General features: G+C 38.8%; 1 protein-coding gene across 4 annotated transcripts in view; it reads right to left on the bottom strand.

The window, feature by feature from the left end:
• The window catches only part of CSGALNACT1 (chondroitin sulfate N-acetylgalactosaminyltransferase 1), a 42,170-nt gene extending 23,492 nt beyond the window's left edge, over positions 1–18,678 (bottom strand). Inside the window, exons 1-3 of one of the 4 annotated variants that reach the window (XM_064710979.1) lie at positions 18,567–18,678; positions 18,013–18,081; positions 11,785–11,894 (exon numbers count right to left, since the gene is read on the bottom strand). The gene's annotated coding sequence lies outside the window, so the exon portion shown is untranslated. Of the gene's footprint in view, positions 1–11,784; positions 11,895–15,730; positions 15,766–17,337; positions 17,391–18,012; positions 18,082–18,566 lie in introns of those variants that run through there. The other 3 variants (XM_064710980.1, XM_064710982.1, XM_064710983.1) reach the window with 3 other exon arrangements.
• Between the last annotated feature and the right edge of the window lie 1,683 nt (positions 18,679–20,361).

Genomic DNA, 20,361 nt, shown 5'->3' with positions numbered 1-20,361 from the left:
TTACATTACAGGAGAAAATCAAGTTTCAGAATACAAACTACTAACCATGAAGCCAGAAAACAACTGCAGCCTGGTTAAGAATTAGAGAAGCTCCCCAGGCTCTGCACAGAGCCCCAGTGCATGCAGCATGAACACTCTCCTGTAGCTGCCCCCAAGCCCCACTGATCTGCATTTGGCTGTCAGTCTGGTCTGTACTGACAGGAAGAGGCCAGGCCCAGATCCAGCCCCCACTTCCTTCCTCCTCCAGGTTGGTGTTACTCGGAAACAACGTGCCACAAGGTCTCCTCTCCTTCAGCACCACTGTTTTGATACGTGGTTTTGGTCAAAGGCCCAGCATTTCCTTGATAGATTAGGAAACCATCTCCTAGCAATTCTTTGAAAAGCCCAAGTTCTTTCAGTTATTTCAGTAAAACAGTTTTTCTCTTTCTAGAAGAAGTTTCCAAATATGTTTTCCATTTTTTAATTTGGAGCTCACATAATACTTGAATCTCACTAACTTCACCTTCATCATTAAAGTAGCTAATTCTTTACTATGGAAACTTGAAAAGATAAATCACAGCAAAGGTCTAGGCAGAGATGAAAAGAAAGGAAGGCTTTTTTTATATTTAATATTATGCAGTTTTCTATTCACTTGACCATGAAATTCTTCTTCCAAAAAGGAATTTTAAAAATGCCAAACCTGAGTACAACTGAAAATTAAAGAACTATCTTGCAAAACAGAGCTGTCTACAACCTTTCATTCAGGTTGATTGATTTCAACAGAATGAAGATGTTTATCATTGTATGATATTTCATTACTTATATAGATTTATTTTTTAATAAAATATTCCAATAGGCTGAGAATGCCTACTTTGTTTTAACTTAACAAATCATAGGGCTTCAAATTTCCAATGCCTGTCCGTTTCTGTATCTTTGAAGGTGTCAGAATGCACACAGGTCCACAGAAAACTGCTTTTGGTCAAATGGCTACAAGAAAAAAATATTCTTTTAAATTTATGAAAAATGTCTTCACATTTCTATATCCTTTAGTTAAACCGAGCCACATTTTCAAGTGTTAATGAGACACCTAATCACAGTTGCTTTGGTTGAGTTTTCATCTCTGATCCTCAAATCATATTAAAAATGGAATCTATCCTTCAATTGCTTTATAAGCAATTCTAACAAGTAATTCAAACAAGTAGTCTGATATTCTATTTTACACCTCTTTGATATACCAAATTACAGCCATAAACATAATTTCTCATTGGTCCTTAAGAAATTTCAGTTCCCTCATTGACTGTATTGGTATCTGGGATTAAAACTGTAGCTTATTAAGGAGATTTTAATTGCAGTTATTGCATACTGTCAATAGCTCTTAAACCCAGTCATTTAGCTAGAAATACATTAAATGTTAACAGTTTACACAAGAGGCATCCTGGCTCCCTAACACAGAGCTGATTGATGACATAAGTAAAGCCAGTTTCCCTATCAGCAGGAGCTTTTTTCCCCTTTTGTTACACAGGAGAGGTACACCCTGCAGTCAGCTCAGCGTTTCCTGAAAAGTTACAAAGAGCCCATCCTTTGAAAGAACTTCAGGCTTCAATCAGAAGCAAAACCATTTCATGTGAAGTTATGAAATAATGCATGCAATATGATCTTACTCTGTAACATTTTTCCTCATTGTACCATGAAAGTATCTGACTTGGTGTAATGTAACTTTGTGTCAAAGTTGATGGAAACAATTATTTTTTTAAAGGATAGTTAAATTTTTTTAAGAAAACAGTTTTTTGCTTATCCTTGTTCCTTAGGTGCAATGTTTGTCAGAAAACAGGAATAGAGAAAAAAGTGTAATCTCATAGCCTACCAGAATACATGAAGTAAAGAAATTTCCTTATGAGTTTAAGCTTCTTGCTACAGAGTCTTTGTTTTTCTCCACATGGAAACCTGTCTGCAAATGACAGCATTATTTTTATTTTAACAAAGATTGGCTAGGATGTGTGCTGGCACAGCTGTGTAAGCTAATGAAACAAAAAAGAATAAATTGCTGCTGTGCCTTTACAGTTTTCTTCCATTCCCTCCTTTTAATATTCCACAGTTCTCTGTGGAATATTAAAATCATACCATTTTCAGTACCAACTCATGGCAGCTTAACTCAGTTTAACTCCCTACATCTCCACTACTTTCTTTCCCTGTGTTGTTCTGTTATCACAGGGCAAGGGTTCAACAAGGGCTATTAGAAACAGCAGTGAAATGTCTCACTACAAATAGTTCATTAGTCCCTAAAAGAAAAATCGTTCTCCTATGGATGTAAAAGCATTTCCTTTTTCCAAATGCAGTCAAAATAACAGGCAGTTTTCCAGGACTGGCATCTTAAGGACAAATCTCAAGAGAATTTAACAGCCTTTTGTCTGAAAGAGGAAGGAAAGTAACTGTTGGTGGAACATGTTAGCTGTTAAACAGCAGCTGAAAGTTCCTACAGGAAAGAATAAAATATGAGCAAATGGTCTCAGCATGTGAATGTGGACTATGTGGTAAAAAGCAAGTCATCCCTGGTTCAAACAAAATTCACAGACAGGGAGAAGTTTTAAGCACTTAGGTTGGTGCATGCACAGGGGATTTTGGTGGTTTAATTCTCTCCTGTGGCACGTACCCTTCACAACAAACTTTGCATTGAAAGCGTGACAAAAACTTCAGTGAAACTGAAGAAGCTGTGGGAAATCCCTATGTTCTTAAAGGAAAATATAGTTAAGAAAAATTGCCTGATAGAGAAGATGATATCAGCCATCTATGTAATGGTTTACATTGCATCTCTTAGAGGATACCAAGTGCTTTGAAAGGTGAAAAAAAAAATCTTGTCCAGGAAAGAAATCTTTTTAATATTTGTGATTTTGATGATTGATCTATTCCCTGAGCATAAATTTGTGATTTTGATGATCAATTTATTCCCCAAGCATAAGTTTGCATTTTTGCAGATATGCATATGAAATAATTCTTCTGTTTGGGAAATGTTACTTTCCTTCATTCCTTCTCTGGATTTTTACCCTGATTTTGACTTTCATTGCTTCAAAATTGGCATTTTCCCATCTCCTTCTCTGAGAAGTTGCATACTACTACATATGTAGGTACTGCTTTTAGCTACTTCTGAAAGAGGACAATCAATTTCAATAGCTACTCTTCTTGATCAGTACTTGATTCTATTAAGCTGCAGTCAAAAAGGACAAAGAAAAGTGTATTATATGTAAATAACTGGAAAATTCAAAGAACATGATTATCTTACAGACAATCATAGGCAGAACTCTCCCTTGTTTACTGTAAGAGACATGCTGCTGAGAGATCTCATTTATTACATTACCCAAAGTCAGGCTCCTGCACTTAGCTCCTGAATTGTCTTCTGGACTTCATCTAGCCACATTCCTGATGGGAGCCTAGGGAATTTACCTGGCTAACTTAATCACCTGAAGAACCATCACACAATGCCAATTAACTTATTTTAAGTAATTACAGTGTGTTCATTACAGCCACAACTGAGCTAAGGTAACATTCTAGGGAGTGGAAACCCTTCTGATAGCTTTTACACACTGACTTGCCCCCTGTAAGAGTAATCCAGTGTCCTACTGTTTATTCAGTTTATTTCTAACTTCAGTTACTTTTACAGGATTAAAAGACATCAGCCAACCTGTACAGTGCAATAGTTCCGGTATCTCCAGCAAGTCCAACACACCCAAGATGCACTCAGCAGAAAAGGGAAAGAATATAATGAAAATCAGATGGTTTTGGCCTCCCCTTTGGTTTTGTACACCTACTTCTGCTTATTTAAAATATTCTACCTCAAAAGATACAGTTGACTCAAAATATAAAAAGATGCAAGAACCAGGCACCAGTCTGAGTTAATAAGCTACTGCCAGCTGAGGAGTCATGCACACATCCATTATTACAAGCCTAAAAATAGCAGGCCTTTGAGAAGCTCTTAGGACAGCAAAATGTGGCATATTGATATAAAAGTAATGTCTGGATGAAAGAAAAAAAGATGGTAAGAAGCTATTTCAAACAGATGGTTAAAGAAATAAAGCAATTTAATCCCAACTTCCAGAGGCAAATATTTCCTTCATTATCAGTGATGTTAGAGCCAACTGCTCTACCTGGGGTCTTGCTGCATTCCTTTCAGAATGTCCAAGCTCCCAGGCAGTGGGGTCTGCTCCAGATGAAAGCTACACAATTTCCTATCACTCCTTGCACATTTCCTACCCATTTTCTATTTCTCCACAGCAAACCTTCCCAGAACAATTGTGTTCCTTACTGTTCAAAAGTTTGCTCAGTAGAAATCAGGTCCAGTTGGGCCCTCAATGAATCTGCTATGACAGGAAGGCGTCCAATACCAGATGATGGCCCATAGCTTCTTCTTTCTCTCTAACAGATGTGCAGGCCACTTCAGAGGCCCTGGCAGAACCAACTTGGCTGGTCTACTGAAATGAGGAATTAGTGCTGGCAATCAGCCTGGAAACCTTAAATATGGTACAAATTGTGACTCCAGCCCAGAGGAAAAAGGGTAAGAAAATGGTAAATACCTTGAAATTAGAACTCTGTTATCTCATCTAGCCTTTAAAATCAGGAGTGTAAAACTAAATACTGTGCACATATTGCAGCTACACAGTGAAGTTCCTCATTGTTGGCAGATCTGGAATTTCACATGAGTCTGTCACACAGGAGCACTAGGAGGAATTTGAAGAGTAAATGTGAGGTAAATACCCGCGCCATGATCTCACAGCATCATTTTCCACCCCCTTCTTTTAAGAAGGGCACACCTTCAGGATGATTATTTTGATGTGTGCACCATTTGTTGGGTGGAGGCTCTACACACTCCTTGACTTCCAGAAGACAAGGCCCATGAAATTCATTCCCTCCAAGCACATTCTCCTTTACAAGCAGAAAGCTGCAGTTTAAGGAGGGCAGCTACACACAAAACCCCCAGCCTGCAGTTATAGGATAAACCTTCTATATCCATTAGCACAGGCAGGAAAGGATTCCCAGCCTGAAGAGAGACAAGAGGAGCAGCTGAGAAGTGGCTTCCTCAGATGCTGAAACTGCACATGGAAGTCCCTGTAGATATGGGTCCCTGGTGTCCAGCCAAAGTGGGCAAAACTAAAGGCAACTAGATGTAATGGGTGGAAAAGGAGGCTGCTTCTTTTAGGCAGCTTCCTTTTCCAGAGTATCTCAATCTTAGAGTCTTTCTCAATACACACTGCACTAGAGGCTCGTGCAATAGAGCGTTTGTTAGCAGCACATTTTATGGCCTGAGAAGAAATAAAGTTTGCCAGAGCTCTAAAGCACTGGCAAAACACAGCCATCCCTCAGCTCAAACACACACTTTAGCACAATCCTGCAAGATGCAGGATCATTAGACAAATCAGTTCTCAGGTGTGATCCATTCAGTCTGCAAAGCTGACCAGAAAAAAAATCACGAAATGATGAAAAAATGCTTCCACCACACCCACAGAAGACAGCCCAGTTATACAGTTTAAATATTTTCTACACCAGAAGTGCATGATTTAGAAGACCCCAGCATGGCCATTTCCTGGTATAATAAACACCTGGTCAATCTCAGCTGGAAACACTGCACCCATCCCTGGCAACACTGAGGAGGCTTTCTAAAGGACACACTGGTTTTTTTCACCAGGGTGACAATGACGTATCTAGATAAGGTTTCTCACACAACTAAAGCAGTGCACAGACTACTTGAAAGGAGATGCTAAAAGGAGATGGTTCACTGTGAAAATAGAGCTCAACTTTGAGTTTCATTGGAGATACTGAAACATGTAACCAAAAAAAAATCTTACAAAAAGGATATTACTGGGATAGTCACTAAATTTTTTTTCCTTTGAAAAAGGGGAAGTTCCACAAGGAGTTAAGGTAATGATGACATGATACTAGAAGAGGAACATTTGTAATGTGTAGTACTAGTTCTACTGTAACTGAAAACTGTCAAGACACACTTACCTGTGCCAGAGACAAAACACTCTGTATTTAAGGGAACATAAAATCAGGAACACTGACACAACACTTTATTAATATTTGTCAGATAACATGAGGAAGTCACACCATTGACTTCAGTAACTACTGAGGAATCAAATGAGAAAGAAATTACAAATTGTAATTTCCTACTAAAAGTAAATCAGCTGTAGTGATGGAAAGCAAACATTTTCACACATCTGATTTTATGCATCCTTGGTAGATTTCAAAGGTACAGACACAACATGAAAATTATTTTTAGAGCCTTATAGCTGCATACATTTAGTTAACTTTTGCTATTTTCCCACATATAAGCAGGCATGTTCTCAACAATTTTCTCTTTTATTCTGGAATGCCATTGTGTGTGGGGATCAGGAGACTTTGGGTTTGTCTTATTTACCAAATTTTACTTGAAAGAAAAAAAATGCAGAGTATCTATGTATCACCTAAATGGAAAAACTGAATTATTACCAAGGTCATAATGATTTATTGTGGAAGTTTTAGTTTCATTTTGAAAGGGAAAAAATAAAAGAAAAAAAAAGTATGTTCTTTTCATGGTATAGAACAATATTATCTGCTGAATGTCAGTACTGATTCTTTGTAAAGCATTTTGTGCATACAAAACATCAGTACAGCAGTAGTAACTGCTATTAATGAACATTGCAAGTAGACCATCTGACCAGAGCCATTATTTAGACCAGTCCATGCCTGACTTCATTGAAAATTACAGTAATATCTTTTTTAGTCCTTAGTGAATCTATTCAATAGCAAAATGTCAAATCCCTCTGATTAGCTCAGTACATACACTTCGATTGAACATCTGAAAGGAGCTTCAGAGGTGCTTTGCACCTTCATGTCATGTGCCCAGGGTCACTAAAGAACAGAAACACAAACCTTAAAATTCATTACCCAGCTGATGCCATTTAAGCTCAGCAATCAACTTACAAACGGTGTATGCAAGACAGGAGATCACTTGCCAAGATGACATTTACAATCCAAGTAAACAAGCAGCACAGTCTAGATTTCCTAATGCATCAGGCTGTTTGCTGGCTCTGATTGCTGCTGCTTAATGCTCAGACCACATGCATGCAAAGAAGCCATATGGTTGTGAGAAAACGAACCACTCTGCTGAAATCTGCATCCTAGGAATCAGAAGGGGTTGGGTTAAATGATGGATTGTGCTGTCCTCAAGCATTCCTCCAGTCTCCTCCATCAACATTGATATACCTTTGTTGGAGCACTATGGACTCACTTGGCTTTGCTAAAGGGATGGAAAAATATATTTGGAAGAAAGAAGTGAGGAGTAAACAAATGAAGGCAAAAGATGAGGGGACTTATGGAACCACTTAGAATTACTATGTTGCTAAAATACCCTTGTAAAGTGAGGAAATTGGCTGTGAGTAGGTTTGCAGCTACAAAGAGCCACAAAACCTCAGCATGGTTTGAAGCGGTTTTGCTGAAGGGAAGCAGCTGTAGCAGCTGGCCTGGATTCTGAAATGTGTTTGGGAAAAAATCCCCAACAAAACAACAAAACTCCCCACATGTTCAAGACATACATATCTGCAGAGAACATCAGGAGCGCCTTAGAGAGCTCAACAGGGGCTGGACGAGAACCACACCTCTCCCCAGGAAGGAGTGATGAGTACACAGGGACTCTCACTCAATTTGCTCTCTTACTTTCCCTGTGCAGTCTCTACCAGCTTTTTTTCTTCCCAAAGGTAGGCTGGGTTAGAAAGCTCTTAACACTCCTCTTTCCACCAAGTCTGTTTATCTGAGCAAGTCCAATAGGCCCGGATCCAGCTACAACAAACTTTCTGGGCACCTCTGACTGTTATGAAATATAGTGACTCAGCCAAGCTACATTAAAAAGAGAACATATTTTATTTGTTTACTGGAACCTAGTAAACCAGAGCAGGAAAAAAAAAGCATCAGAAAGGACACATCCCCACATGAAAGCTTAGTCCTTCTCTCTGACCCTAGGCAGGTGTCTCTATCTGGCTTTCTTCCTCCCTATAGACTTTTGACTGTCTGCCTCCCTCCCCAGACCCATAGCTCTGCACTTCAGACACAGGTCACCTGTCCTGTGATGCAGTTGAATCAAAGGTATCAGTGCTTATTTATGACCAGCATTTCCCCACAGTTCCCATTGCCATGGTGAGCAGCAACAGAGCCTGAAATATAAGGTCAAAACATAGCCTAGATATCTCCCACAAGCCATATGGCATAATCATTTTCTGAGGAAATTTCTGACATAAATTTGCTTGCTCTCTGACCAAAAGCACACCTCAGCTCAGCACTCTGGACTCCTAACTGAGCTCCTGAGACAGAGAACAATAAACATCCCTTAAAAGCTTGAACTCAGATTCCTCTGCAGAAACTGAAGAGGATCTTGCCAGTTCTTTATATGTTATCAGTGTTACTTCTTTGATCTCTGTCAGCCTCACTGTGTTTCCTTCTACCATGTGGAAGTTCAGGGCCATGGCACATATCTGCACTGCTTGCCAAGCACCCCAATATTACTTCATAGGAATTTATTATTATTTTCCATCTTTCAGAAGCTTTTCAGCCTATCCTTGCACAAATAATGTATGACAATATAGGTTGCATGTGAATATATTTGTGAAGACAAACCAGACCTCTTCCCCAGTTGCTATTCCACTGAAAATCAAATGTCAGTCTGCGTGTCTTGGATTACTCAGAGATAACACAGTCAGCAGCACAATGCAGTTATGTGAACTGTATCAAACTAATCAGACATTGAGACAGAGGAAAAAATAGGAGAAATGAAATGAACCTGGGAAAGAGGCATCAAGTTCAGGCTGCCAGGACTGCACATACTGAAATACCTGAGGAAAGATGAAAATTATTGTGGTAAGTACATCACAATTTAGGCCAGCCTAAGAGAGAGGCTGTCCACTTGGTGGAAACCTGGACAAAAGCAGATATTCAGCCTAAGAGACTGTGTTCTGGAGACAGGTATGAGGACACAAAGTATGAAGCACCAAAAAGGCAGAAACATAATAATAACATACAATCGCTGCCTTGTCTCAACAGGAGTCAAAATTAAATTACTGGGACCTACCAGATTTCAGTAAAAATTTACATTTCTGGGCATTAAACAGGATTATTCAATAGATGAGAAGACAGAAGTACAGTATTGACAATAAGTGTCAATATATCAGAGTGGTGATACTTCAGCCCAGTTTGGTATCCTAGGCTTGATGAATAATACACTGGGCAAGACAGAAGCTTTTCATTTCTGTGTTACCTCCTGTATCACCTCAGCCTTCTCTGGATTAATTTTAAAGCAGCTATTTTGGAACTTGTGAAAACAAAGGCACCTCCATGTCAGTTTTAGCTTGGGAAACTGTCAAAAATCCAATTCTAGCTGCAGCTTATGTAGAACCAAATGCAGACTCAGGCTTTAATTTTGACATAAGTATCATAACACAAAGACATCAGCTGTTTTTTCCTCTGTAAATTGCAACAGATCTTCTCCACTGATAAGTTTTCATGTCATAGTTGCTTTCTGATCTGAAAAACAATGCAATTTAGAAATTCTTCTCCTCTACCTTGATACAATCTTGAGGAATGCAACTGAATTCATTTTAATCTGCAACACCAGCAAGATGAAAGAGAGTAAAAAAATTTAAAGAGATCAAAATTAAGAAAAAGATGTAATATCCAAGGAAAACAAATAAATATTTAGCCAGAAAATAGATATAGCTGAATGGAAATTGTCCTGTGCAATATAAAAAGTGCTGGTAACACTTTTTTGGCTTGGCTTTGTTGTTTCAGTCCTAAGAGATCTGAAATGTTTGCTTTGAACTGCTACTGACCATACACATCAGTTTGATGAGAAAGACCAAAAGTTTAGTATTAAGTGTGTACCATAAGCTGAGGAGCAACAGCTCAGAAGCTGTGTCATTCATCAGGCAAAAGTACACTACAGCCTTCATATAGGGAAATAAGTCCTCTCTTGAAGAAAGCCCATGGAGTAAAAACAAAAGAATACTGTAAGAAAGAGCAAAAGCTCTCAGTGCATTGAGGTGACAAGCGTGCAGCACATCAGAACTTTCCAAAACACTGCTGCACTTTCTAGGTCACCACATGCAGGTTCCAATATCTTTCCAAAGGAAAGAGTCTGGAAACTGGTCTGGAAGATACTCCTGATCAACTCCTACATGACAGATATATATGTCACTATATTATGGGACTGAACAGCAGCAAGCCAAGTCTCCTTCCTGAAGGTAAGATGATCCTGTGCAAGTCATTTCCCTGTCTTCCTCTTGATATTTCCAGCTGTAGCAAAGACAATAATGATGATGTCCACTGTATTATGCATCTAGATAAGATGTTGAAAATAAACAGAAGTGGATACATACTTAAGATGAAATAACTTGCTGTGGCTTCTTCTTCTCACTATCACGCAAGGAAGCATAACAAGATATTGAACTGAAATGCATCTGGAATTGGACAATCCAAATTCAACCCTAGCAGTGTAAGAATTAGCATCACTATTAATATGCTGAATACTGCTTCTCCAAAAATCTCAAGGTGAAAGATCAGAATTCACCTCTAGATCAGAATATCACCTCTAGAAGGTGGGAGTTTTTCTCACTCCACAGGTATGTTATCATAAATATTAATTGGAAAATGTCTATGTACTTCAAATAGGAGGGGGGAAATGTGCCCAGACTGGAGATGCCCATGGCAGCTGCAGTGAGGAAATAAGAAACTAAAGAAGTCTAGACCAACATGAAAGCTTTTAACATGCCACTGTAAAGGTTCAAGTATCAGTTAGACAGAGTCTAACTGACTCGGTGACTTTAAGAGTCAGATGATTTTATCACCAATCATCTTTATGATCGTGCATACTCAGCAGAGAGGAGCTGTGGACACAATTTGACTCTCATTATTTGAATCCCTAAATCTTTTCAATTTCTATTCAATTTCTAAACACAACTCCTAAAAGAAACAGCAGAAAAGTCTTACTGAGCAACCATATAATCATAGAATACCAGGTTGAAAGGGGCCCTCAGGATAGTTTTGCAGTGGCACTCTCAAGGCAATGCTCACCTCACCTGTGCCATTCTTCCACAAGCTTGTGGGCAAGCTTGGACTTGCCCAGCCCAAGGACTCCAAAGAAAAATGTAGTTGTCACCTGTACCCAATGTTCATCTAAATAACAGTCCCCAGCAGCAGGAAATTGACACAGCACAGCTATTTATGACACAAGCACTCTGTGATCTGCATCACCCACACCTTCTCTCTTTCCTTGGTAACTCTTGGAAAAGAGCTTACCCTTCCCTTGGACTCCCTTTGATAGCAAGGGACATCCATTCGGCTCTTCTCAGTGGAAGGAAATCCTCATGGTTCTAAGGTACCTGTGACAGCCAAGGCTTACCTATTCCCTCTGGTTGTCTGAGCACATTATCAGCCCAGATGAAGATTATAATGGATCCCTGATGGCTTTCCCCCCAAAGCCAAATCTCTCCTTTGCTGCTTTATGAAAGTTGAAATATTTATGTGGGAATGTACCAATATCAAAATTCCATGTAAGATTTTTTAACTCTAGGATGGAACTTCAAAAGGAAACTAAAGAAATCTGCTCTGTGAGTACCAGCACCTCTGTAAAACAAATACAGCAGCGATGAAGGATCTCACAGGATGCCACATCTTTGAAACTCAGTATCATGCAGCATAAATTCAGTCCCCAGATACATCCATCCTCTTTTCTACCTCCTCTAACTGACTACATTTGAATCATGCATATGAGAAAAAACATCAGGACAGTACCGTTAGCTGCACTACAAGTCACAGAAGCACAAATGGCATGGAACGTCTGAGCCTTTTAATAATGATGCTCTTCTCCACTGCAGATCACCTGGCATGCACAGTTCAGCTCTCTGAAAAAATAATGCAGTCATTCCCTGATTAAATTACTCCTGGAGTGGAAAAGACATTGAGCAGCCTGCCTGTTTCAATTGGCTGTGTAGTGACTGAGCTCCATGAATATGGAAATAATTAGAAATGCTAGACCAATACAGAGGAGGACGAGGAATATGTGACCCACATAAAGGGCATGCTGGAGTTGCATGAAAGTGAAATCGTACTGTAATACTAAACAAGTAGTTTAGTATTGCTATCAGTGATGGAGGTTAGAAAACAAATGAAGATTACTTCAGTAAAATGCCAACTGAGATACAAAGCCTTTTCAAACGCATTTTACAAGCTCCTTTCTCCTAGGAAAGAGGTAAAATTGAGATTTTATTTTAAATCCTAACTCATAAATCTAATCCACACTTTTGTGTCTCTTTTTCTCTTGATGTTTAATAAGTTTACAATATTACAAAGTAGCTGCCAGGCAAGTTTTTTTACTTGGGCTCTGAAGCTTTATATACCCTAAGAAAACCAAAAAGCTTTACCACCAGATGAGCCTGTTTTCACCAACTCAAGCAGATTAACTGCTTGAAAGAAAGTAAGAAAATTATGGCCCTGAATTTACTGGAAAAATTCTGTCACATACATCTGTAAAATCTCTAAAAAAAGCTTACATTTTCCTTGGACGTGACTCACTTCCTCGCTTGCCTACCTAGCCCACCTTGCTAACCAGGAAGAACCAGCACTCCAGTATAAGTGGTGCCTGGGTGAAATTGAAGTGCTCTGCTTCCCACATACTCCTGCAGCTGGAGTGCACAGCACATGCAGGCGCCCCGTGTAGCTCTGTCTCTCCTGCCACTCCCTGGAATTGCTGGCCAACAAGGTGTGTAACAGCAGCCTTCTTCAGCTTCTTCTACCTGGCTGTCATAGCAAAAGGCAGATCCAATAGCAGGGAAGAAAAACAAAGTCTAAACCACACTGGACAAATGCGGACATCCATACCCACTGAATTCTGAACTTTTTTTGTCCCCATCAGAAAACTAGGGCCACCAATTCATAACAACACTTTTAAGGGATTCTGAGATGTGCTCTCAAAACTGTTTTGCAGGTACCTTACATTTGCAAAGATCTAGTTTCTTAGTGTAGTTAGTTCCTAAGGATTTGAGAGTGAAGCTTTATTTTCCTTTCTCTAATGCTAAGAAATTTTCCTTTCATTCCTTTAACATTACGTAAGTGCTTTTCATTTCCTGAACAATTTTCAGAGAAAGCCGCTATATTTTTGGAGTAGATTAATTCATAAATTTATATACATAGTTCAATTAAGTATCAGAAAACTTCTCCACTGACTTTTATCTCATGAAATCACCTTACACTATCCTGTAAATTGAAAGGTCAGTGGCATGTTTTCTATCCCTGTGGCTCAAACAAATCTCTGTATCAATTTTTAAGCTAGCAACTGCTACTTTCGCTGTAAGTTCATTAATCTAAAATATTTCTGTTTAAATTTGCTAGGATTAGAAGTAACATTATGATGCGTTATATATTCCCTACAGACAGTTTTTTTACTAAATAGCAGTATGATGAGAAAAAAGCAGTGCAGGTAACATGATTCACTATGCACACCACCGTATATTTTGTTAATAGCTTTTTACAAGATTTCCCAAAGTTTATTTAAAATCTCTTCCCTGAAATCTAAAGGCTACACCTTCTCACAAATAAAATAATACAAAGTTTCCTGTACAAAGCATTTTTTCAAAATTTACCTCTATTACCTTTATTTTCAGACTATTCTAACTGAAGAGGAATGCTTTCCTAAAATACTGGCTCCACATTAAAAGCACACATGGGAATGACTATTTGATGTAAAGCTCCTCCTTTCAAAATCAATACAACTCAAAGTTTCTCTCTGTGAAGAAACACAGTACGTACGTGGTCATTGTAAATGTTAATGAAAATATCAGTTGTAGGATACATGAATCAAAGAACACAAATATAGACATACTCTGGTCTGGGCAAGCTGAAATTTAACTGTCCCATCAGGGGTTGGGTGACTGGCTACAAAAGCTGAAAAATAAAAATGCACCCCTCAAAACTGGAAGCCACTTGGTTCACTGAGTGATTACCACTGATCCCTGGCACATGTAGCTCTGTCTACCTCTGTTATGATCATGGCCAGGACTTTCATAACTACCTTCTATTAAATCAATTCATAGGGGAAAATACTGGAAAAATCTTAAAATTGTACAAGTATTAAAATCCCACTTTTAAGACTGAAATTTTCTGCCCTCCCAGATGAAGTTGAAGTACCACCTCGGTAGCAGGAATGGCAGCACAGGTGACAGAACATCTCCTTCCCTTTCACCATTCACATCCCAGTAAAAGGTGTGAGTGCAACGCAAACCACTGACCATCAGTACTGGTCTGGGTAACATGAAACTCTCTGAAGCTCTCTGCCTTGGTGCATGTGCCTGGGAGGCCTTTGGATATTCAATCACTCCTGTGGTTTGAACATTTTGGCCTGTAATTCTTTATTAAGCCAACTTTCAAAATAAATTATCTCTTAGTAAACCAGGTGGAGTTACAGATCACTCAACTAGTTTGAATTAAGTGATTCTGATTTCTAAATATGGCTATACAATAAAACATAATCTAGTAGGCAAAAATCTGACCTTAAATGCAGGATATAAAAGTCCAGCTTTTGGCTCTGCCACGGGCACAGTGGCAAGATTCTGTGTGAGTCTTTTCACCATACACAAAACAGGAACAATAAGAGATTTGCCTCAAAATCTGAGCAACATTATGAGTAGATGATTAATAGATATATTGGGCTACAGACTTTTGGCTTTGAAAATCTTGATCCAGTTTCTTATCCTGGAAAGGAAGCTGGGATTATTCATTTTAAGAACTGTCAACTATTTATAGCCTCAGCTATAAAAAAAAATTCTTTTAAGAAATAATAAGCCAGAAACCTCTTGCTGCCCAACCATCTCCAGTAGAAACAATTCCCAGGGGTATCTACATACTGTTCCAATGTTGCTGGAGTGCATATTGTTCCATGTCTTCTTGCCAGTAAATTGTCAAACCACTGTCAGACACATGATGGAGAGGAAAAAGGAAAAAGCAAAAAGCAGTTCTGAGGATTTAACTTCAGTAGAGTTTCTATCACTGTTCTGTTACTTTAGGAGGATGATGCTCATGTCCAAGTGAGTCAGTAACATTTTTCTGTTATCAAGGCAATGCAGCCTGATCTAGTGGAAGGTGTGCTTGCCTATGGCAGGGGGGTTGGAACTAGAGGATCCTAAAACAATGTTCAGTGCTAATGTACTTTTAAGAACATTCCCATTGGCATGGAACTGGGCTAAAAAAGTACAGTTTAGCCTAAAACACACAAACCTGTTGATGATGAACCTGAAAACAGAATCCAGAACTGTAACTACTCTAACAGTGAGGTACCTTAACAAAACCAAAAAAACACACAGCTCTCTGCTATCTTCTGACAATCAACTTTCTGTCTCCGTGTCAGAGGAAAGACAGAGCTCTGCACAACATTGAATGTGTTAATTTACTTGTTGGTAGAGAATACAGCTCACCATGAAGACATTTTTTCTGCAAACTAAGTCCCAAAGGGAGGGGAAGACATTTACTCCTATTTTGACTAAGCAGTCAAGTATAAGAATGTAACACCTACACTAATAAAGATATCAGTGAGTCTCTAACAAGGAAATCATTGAGGACAATGATGACATCTTATCTGGGTACACACAAACAGTTGAGGATGAAAGATTAACACTGCACTGTCTCAAAACTTTTGTAGTGCAACTGAATAAAAAAATGAGAGTTTCTTCAAGAATCAGAAAATGACCTGAGGTATGCTGGTGTGGACAAAGATGCAGTGTGACAGAGCTTTCTCCACCAACTAACTGATGGAGGCTTGTGAGCAGGCTTTCTCCAGGAGATGGGACCTGAAAGGTAAGCTACACGCAAACAAAAAAATTTTGTCAGAAGAGGATCAAGTCAGCAGGACAGGGTGAAAGAAAATAGAAGCTAGGTGTAAATAGATTCAGCATTTTTGCCTTATGTTTTTTGTCCATATTTTTAGTAAGTGTTTCTAAGTGCATTGCTGATTTTAACTGTTACAAACAAAAGTTCATAGTGCATTTCCACTTCACCTCTCTTGGATAGTGCATGGTTTAGACTAATGAGCCTTTCCTTGTCAAGACACAGGTAAGAAAACAAGTACTCAGTTAACCAGGTAATAGGAGCCCAGTTTGGGGCATGCAAGGTGAAATATAGCAAGCCATGAGCTCTCCTACATTGACTAGGTAAAAAGCTGACACCACAAACTTCATGGAAAAAAATGAACGCCTTCCAGTAAGTCTTGGGGAGCAAGAAGGATGGAATCCAGTAAGATATTGCATCGACTCCAAAGATCCCAAAGAACACACCAGGCCATACACATCACTTATCCTCCTTCCCCATTCATGTTTTCTGGCAAAGTAATGTCCATAGAAATGTCAACACATCGTGGTGGGAGTCTAACAAGGCTTGGAAAGCAGTACTGGCTACCTCACAAACCAGAGATCAGAAGGGAAGGGAGGCAGCCCAATACATCATCTGCCAGGGATGGTGAATCAGAGATCCTATCTAGTTTTTTCATAAAAAGGTTCAGAAAACATGTTCTATAAAGGCTGCATTAGTTTATTAAACTGCTTAATTTACAGTTTTTAAGGGAACATTTAACTTGAGATAACTTTAAGAATAGGGAATAAAGGAGATTTTTTTTTTGACAGAGAAAAGAGATTGCAGACATAAAGTAGATATTTGCACTGTGACAGGATATGGATTTCTAACTCCAAAAAACAAGATGACAGAAAATAATAAGATTTGGTGTAATGTTGATTAAAGGAAGTTAAGCCTCAATGGGTTTAAAAATATCTTAGAATTAATTTATTCATTTGAATATTGTAAATATTTACAGTGGTAAATATTTTTGTTCTATAAAATGAAAAATAGTTTAGTGTAACTTTGTAACTCTGCCTTCTATCATTCCTTACCCCATCCCAAGTAAAAAAAAACTTCTTGACAAACTGTTAAAGGACACTTCTAAATGGAGCTACCACTAGGTGGAATTCAAACAGCAAACAGCTTCAGAGATGTGAGGAGCCAAACAAGACAGATTTAAAACATTTTGCTAGATCAAAAGTGTTTCTGGACATGCAGTACAGCATGTTTGCCTTAAAAGATGCAGACTCCCCTTGTAAGAGATGCCCCAAATACTCAGATAGATTGCTTTCAATAATGAGAAAACTATAGAAAGCATGAGCAAAAATCTTGAATTATAAAAACTGCAACCTTGATACAGAAAAGAAAAATTAACATCCCTTGAATGGCAAGCTCTTAAATTGTTTGAAAAGAAATATGAACAAGAAATAGTATTTTCTAGTTCCCCATGCACTAATCATAACTCACCAATAGTGGTTTCCCACACAAATCCATTTTCAATGCAGTTGCATTGGGCAATGTTGCAGTGACACCTTTCAGCTATTCTGATGCTCAAAAATAATGATTCAACCTTTTAAAGCTATATACTTCCTGTAAGAAGCAACATAAGGTACACAAGGAAGTAAACAGCTTGATATGAATAACTATTTTATTTGGACTGCTCTTAAAAAAGAATACACAAAAAGTACATTGTATATGTTTGAAAACAATTCTACTCAAGTTAAACATTACCATAAAAGTAATTCTTTTACAAGGAAAGTGATTCACAGTGGAAACAATTTGAAACTCAGTTTTACAAAGTTTGCATAAGGACTGCCCACCCAGGTCAAAAAATCCACTCACTCCCACGCAATATGATAAGCATAGTGGACAAATCCAAAGCAACTACAAAAAATGATCTTTCATTGATCCAGAGAACACAAGCTAATAGGAACATGCAGATATGTAGTAGGTATTGTTGAAATAAAAATACAGGATTTTCATTCTTACATAGGGAAGGAACAGTTTTGTGACAAGTCTAAACACATTTTATCAATAAGAAAAACAAATAGCAACAGGATAATCTTAGCAACTATAATGAAAGTAAATACTGCATCTACTTCATAGTCTAATTTCAGAGATAAGGATAAAAAATCGCCTTACCTCAAATACAGCTTGAATAGAGACATTAACAATATGCCTACATCCTTCCTTAGTTCTCTTGATCGCAATCTAAGAAGAAATACAAAGTAGCAAATAACTATCTTTCCTTCAGACAGCATATGCCCAGGAATAACACACTTCCCAGTAAAGTGTGCAGAAAAGAAATAAAAAATTAAAACTCAAAAAGACAATCCTTGCAAAAAAAAAAACCCCAGAACTTTATATATTTGAAATTCATAGTATGATTTATTGCATTTTAAGGGAGTAGAGACATTCAGGAATTAGATAATATAGATAATATAGACTTAACTGTGATATTACCTCAATGCTCGCTAAAATATTAATTCAGTATATTTGTCCACAAAAGGAAGATTGTAAATTCATCCACACAGAACCCGGACACTGGAGACATAAAAAGATTTCTATTCCAGTAGTAGGCACACATGGGCTCACACGATACAGCCTTATTAACTTGCTTTTTCCTCCCAAATGACAGTGCTTACCAAAGTGACACTCAAATGTTAAATGGTCTGGTCAAGAGTTCAGTCACTGACCTGCAATGAAAGCCTTATGTTCAGCTCCAACATTTTCTAACAGCAAACAAGGAGAAAAAAAATGGTTTCACGGAATGAACTGTTAAAAAAGAAAATCCTCACACAGGCTTTCCCCGAGGGGGAAGAAATATCCACAAGCTTTAAATTGGCCAGGCGGATTTAAGAGGAAGCAAAAAAAAAAAAAAAAAAGGCAGCTCTTTCTGTTGCGTCAAAGAGCCCACTGTGCAATAGGAACAGTGAACAGAGTTGTGAAACTGGCAAGCCTTTGCTGAAGACAGCTTTTCAATATGCTCTCAGCATCGTCTCCCAGGGCTGGCTGGAGACAGTCCCACTCCTCTTATATGGGCTCTACTCCTTCAAGAGGCAATCGCTCTTAAGGACAGTTTCTATAAACACACTGTTCTCCCGGCTTGGCTGCACATGATGAGGGCAATTGCACACGTATACATACCTGCACTCAGGGAGCAGACCTGCAGGCACTTGGGGAAAATGCAGGCACACTCCAACTAGCCATCATTACCTTGGCTTAAGAGCAGGATACTATTGATGACTGACTGCTTGCTAAAACTCCCTTCCCCACTTAGACCATTCAGTGTGCTGTTGGAAAGCAATTCTGAAAGGCACAGTACTTAGAGAGGAAACCTCTAATGCAATTCCACTAGGGAATTGCAGCCCCAGCAGTGCTCTCTGACTAAAGGAAATCAGTAGTCACATGCTGCTGCCTAGCTTTGTGTGTAGTGCAGAGGGCTCGAAAGGCCACCAGAGACTGCAGCTACATGGAATGAATGAACCATCCCTCCCAGGAATGATGGCTCCATTACTGAGGACATCTTTAGGGGCTGAACCCGTGTACATAAGGTGAGCAGAATAACCTGGTTAAACATTAGTAAAGCCACGCTCATCACCACATACAGGAAACTGGCACACAGATCTCTGCAGGTGAGGACAGCGCCCTGCATTCCTTTCACAAGCCATGGAGATCTGAGCAAAGGCATTCAGAGCACAGTTCAATGTACTCCAACCTGCATCTGGTCTGCTGAGCTACCTTCTGGGCTCCACTGCCTACAAAGGGAACCCATGATGGCTTTCCCAAGAAGAGGTTGCAGACAGCAACATTTTTAGAGATGAGTGCCACTCCAAATGACAAGGCGATGAATGCCTGCAACGTGTGCGCAGAAAGAACTTGCAAGGAAGAATGGCATTGGTAAGGGACAGGAAAAGAAAAGGGAAAATACAAACTGTGGAATGCACTTTTCAATGTGACTGCAGAATTAAAAGTGGGGACAAACATATGCAGTTGGTTAGTTTAGAATTTATCTTCTATTTATACATCTTTTGGAGTTGCCACAGGGACATAATGAGCCTGAATATGTGGGAAGGCAGCAGAAGGAAACGAAGTATATGCAGGAGTTAAATTCTCTCTATTTGTGTTCTTTCTCTACTTTATGAACTTCTGTATGGAAAAATTACTGGTTTAACAGCTTCTCTTGAAATCCTTCCAGGTGAAAATGAATTTCTCTCCTAAAAAGTGTTTCCATAAATGACAGACTAAGTTTCTGCAAAAAGTACCTTCAACTTAAAAGTGAAATACAGCATTTTCTAAGCTTTTAGCCCTGTAAATTTAATACAAGGTCCTATTTGTGCACCAAGCAGTTTGCTGCTTTATTCTGTTTTCACAACACCTGACAACTCACTGTGTCCAAGCCCCAGCTGTAGTGTCACTGGAGTCATATGGGCGTAGATTTGGCCACACGAGAGTAGAGTGATTAATAATTCTGTCTGTGCTGTGTGGAAG

The sequence above is a fragment of the Zonotrichia leucophrys genome, chromosome 4, assembly GCF_028769735.1.
Source record: "Zonotrichia leucophrys gambelii isolate GWCS_2022_RI chromosome 4, RI_Zleu_2.0, whole genome shotgun sequence".
Lineage (NCBI taxonomy): Eukaryota > Metazoa > Chordata > Aves > Passeriformes > Passerellidae > Zonotrichia > Zonotrichia leucophrys.
The sequence above is the reverse complement of the archived record's forward strand: the minus strand, read 5'-3'. Positions and strand labels throughout refer to the sequence as shown.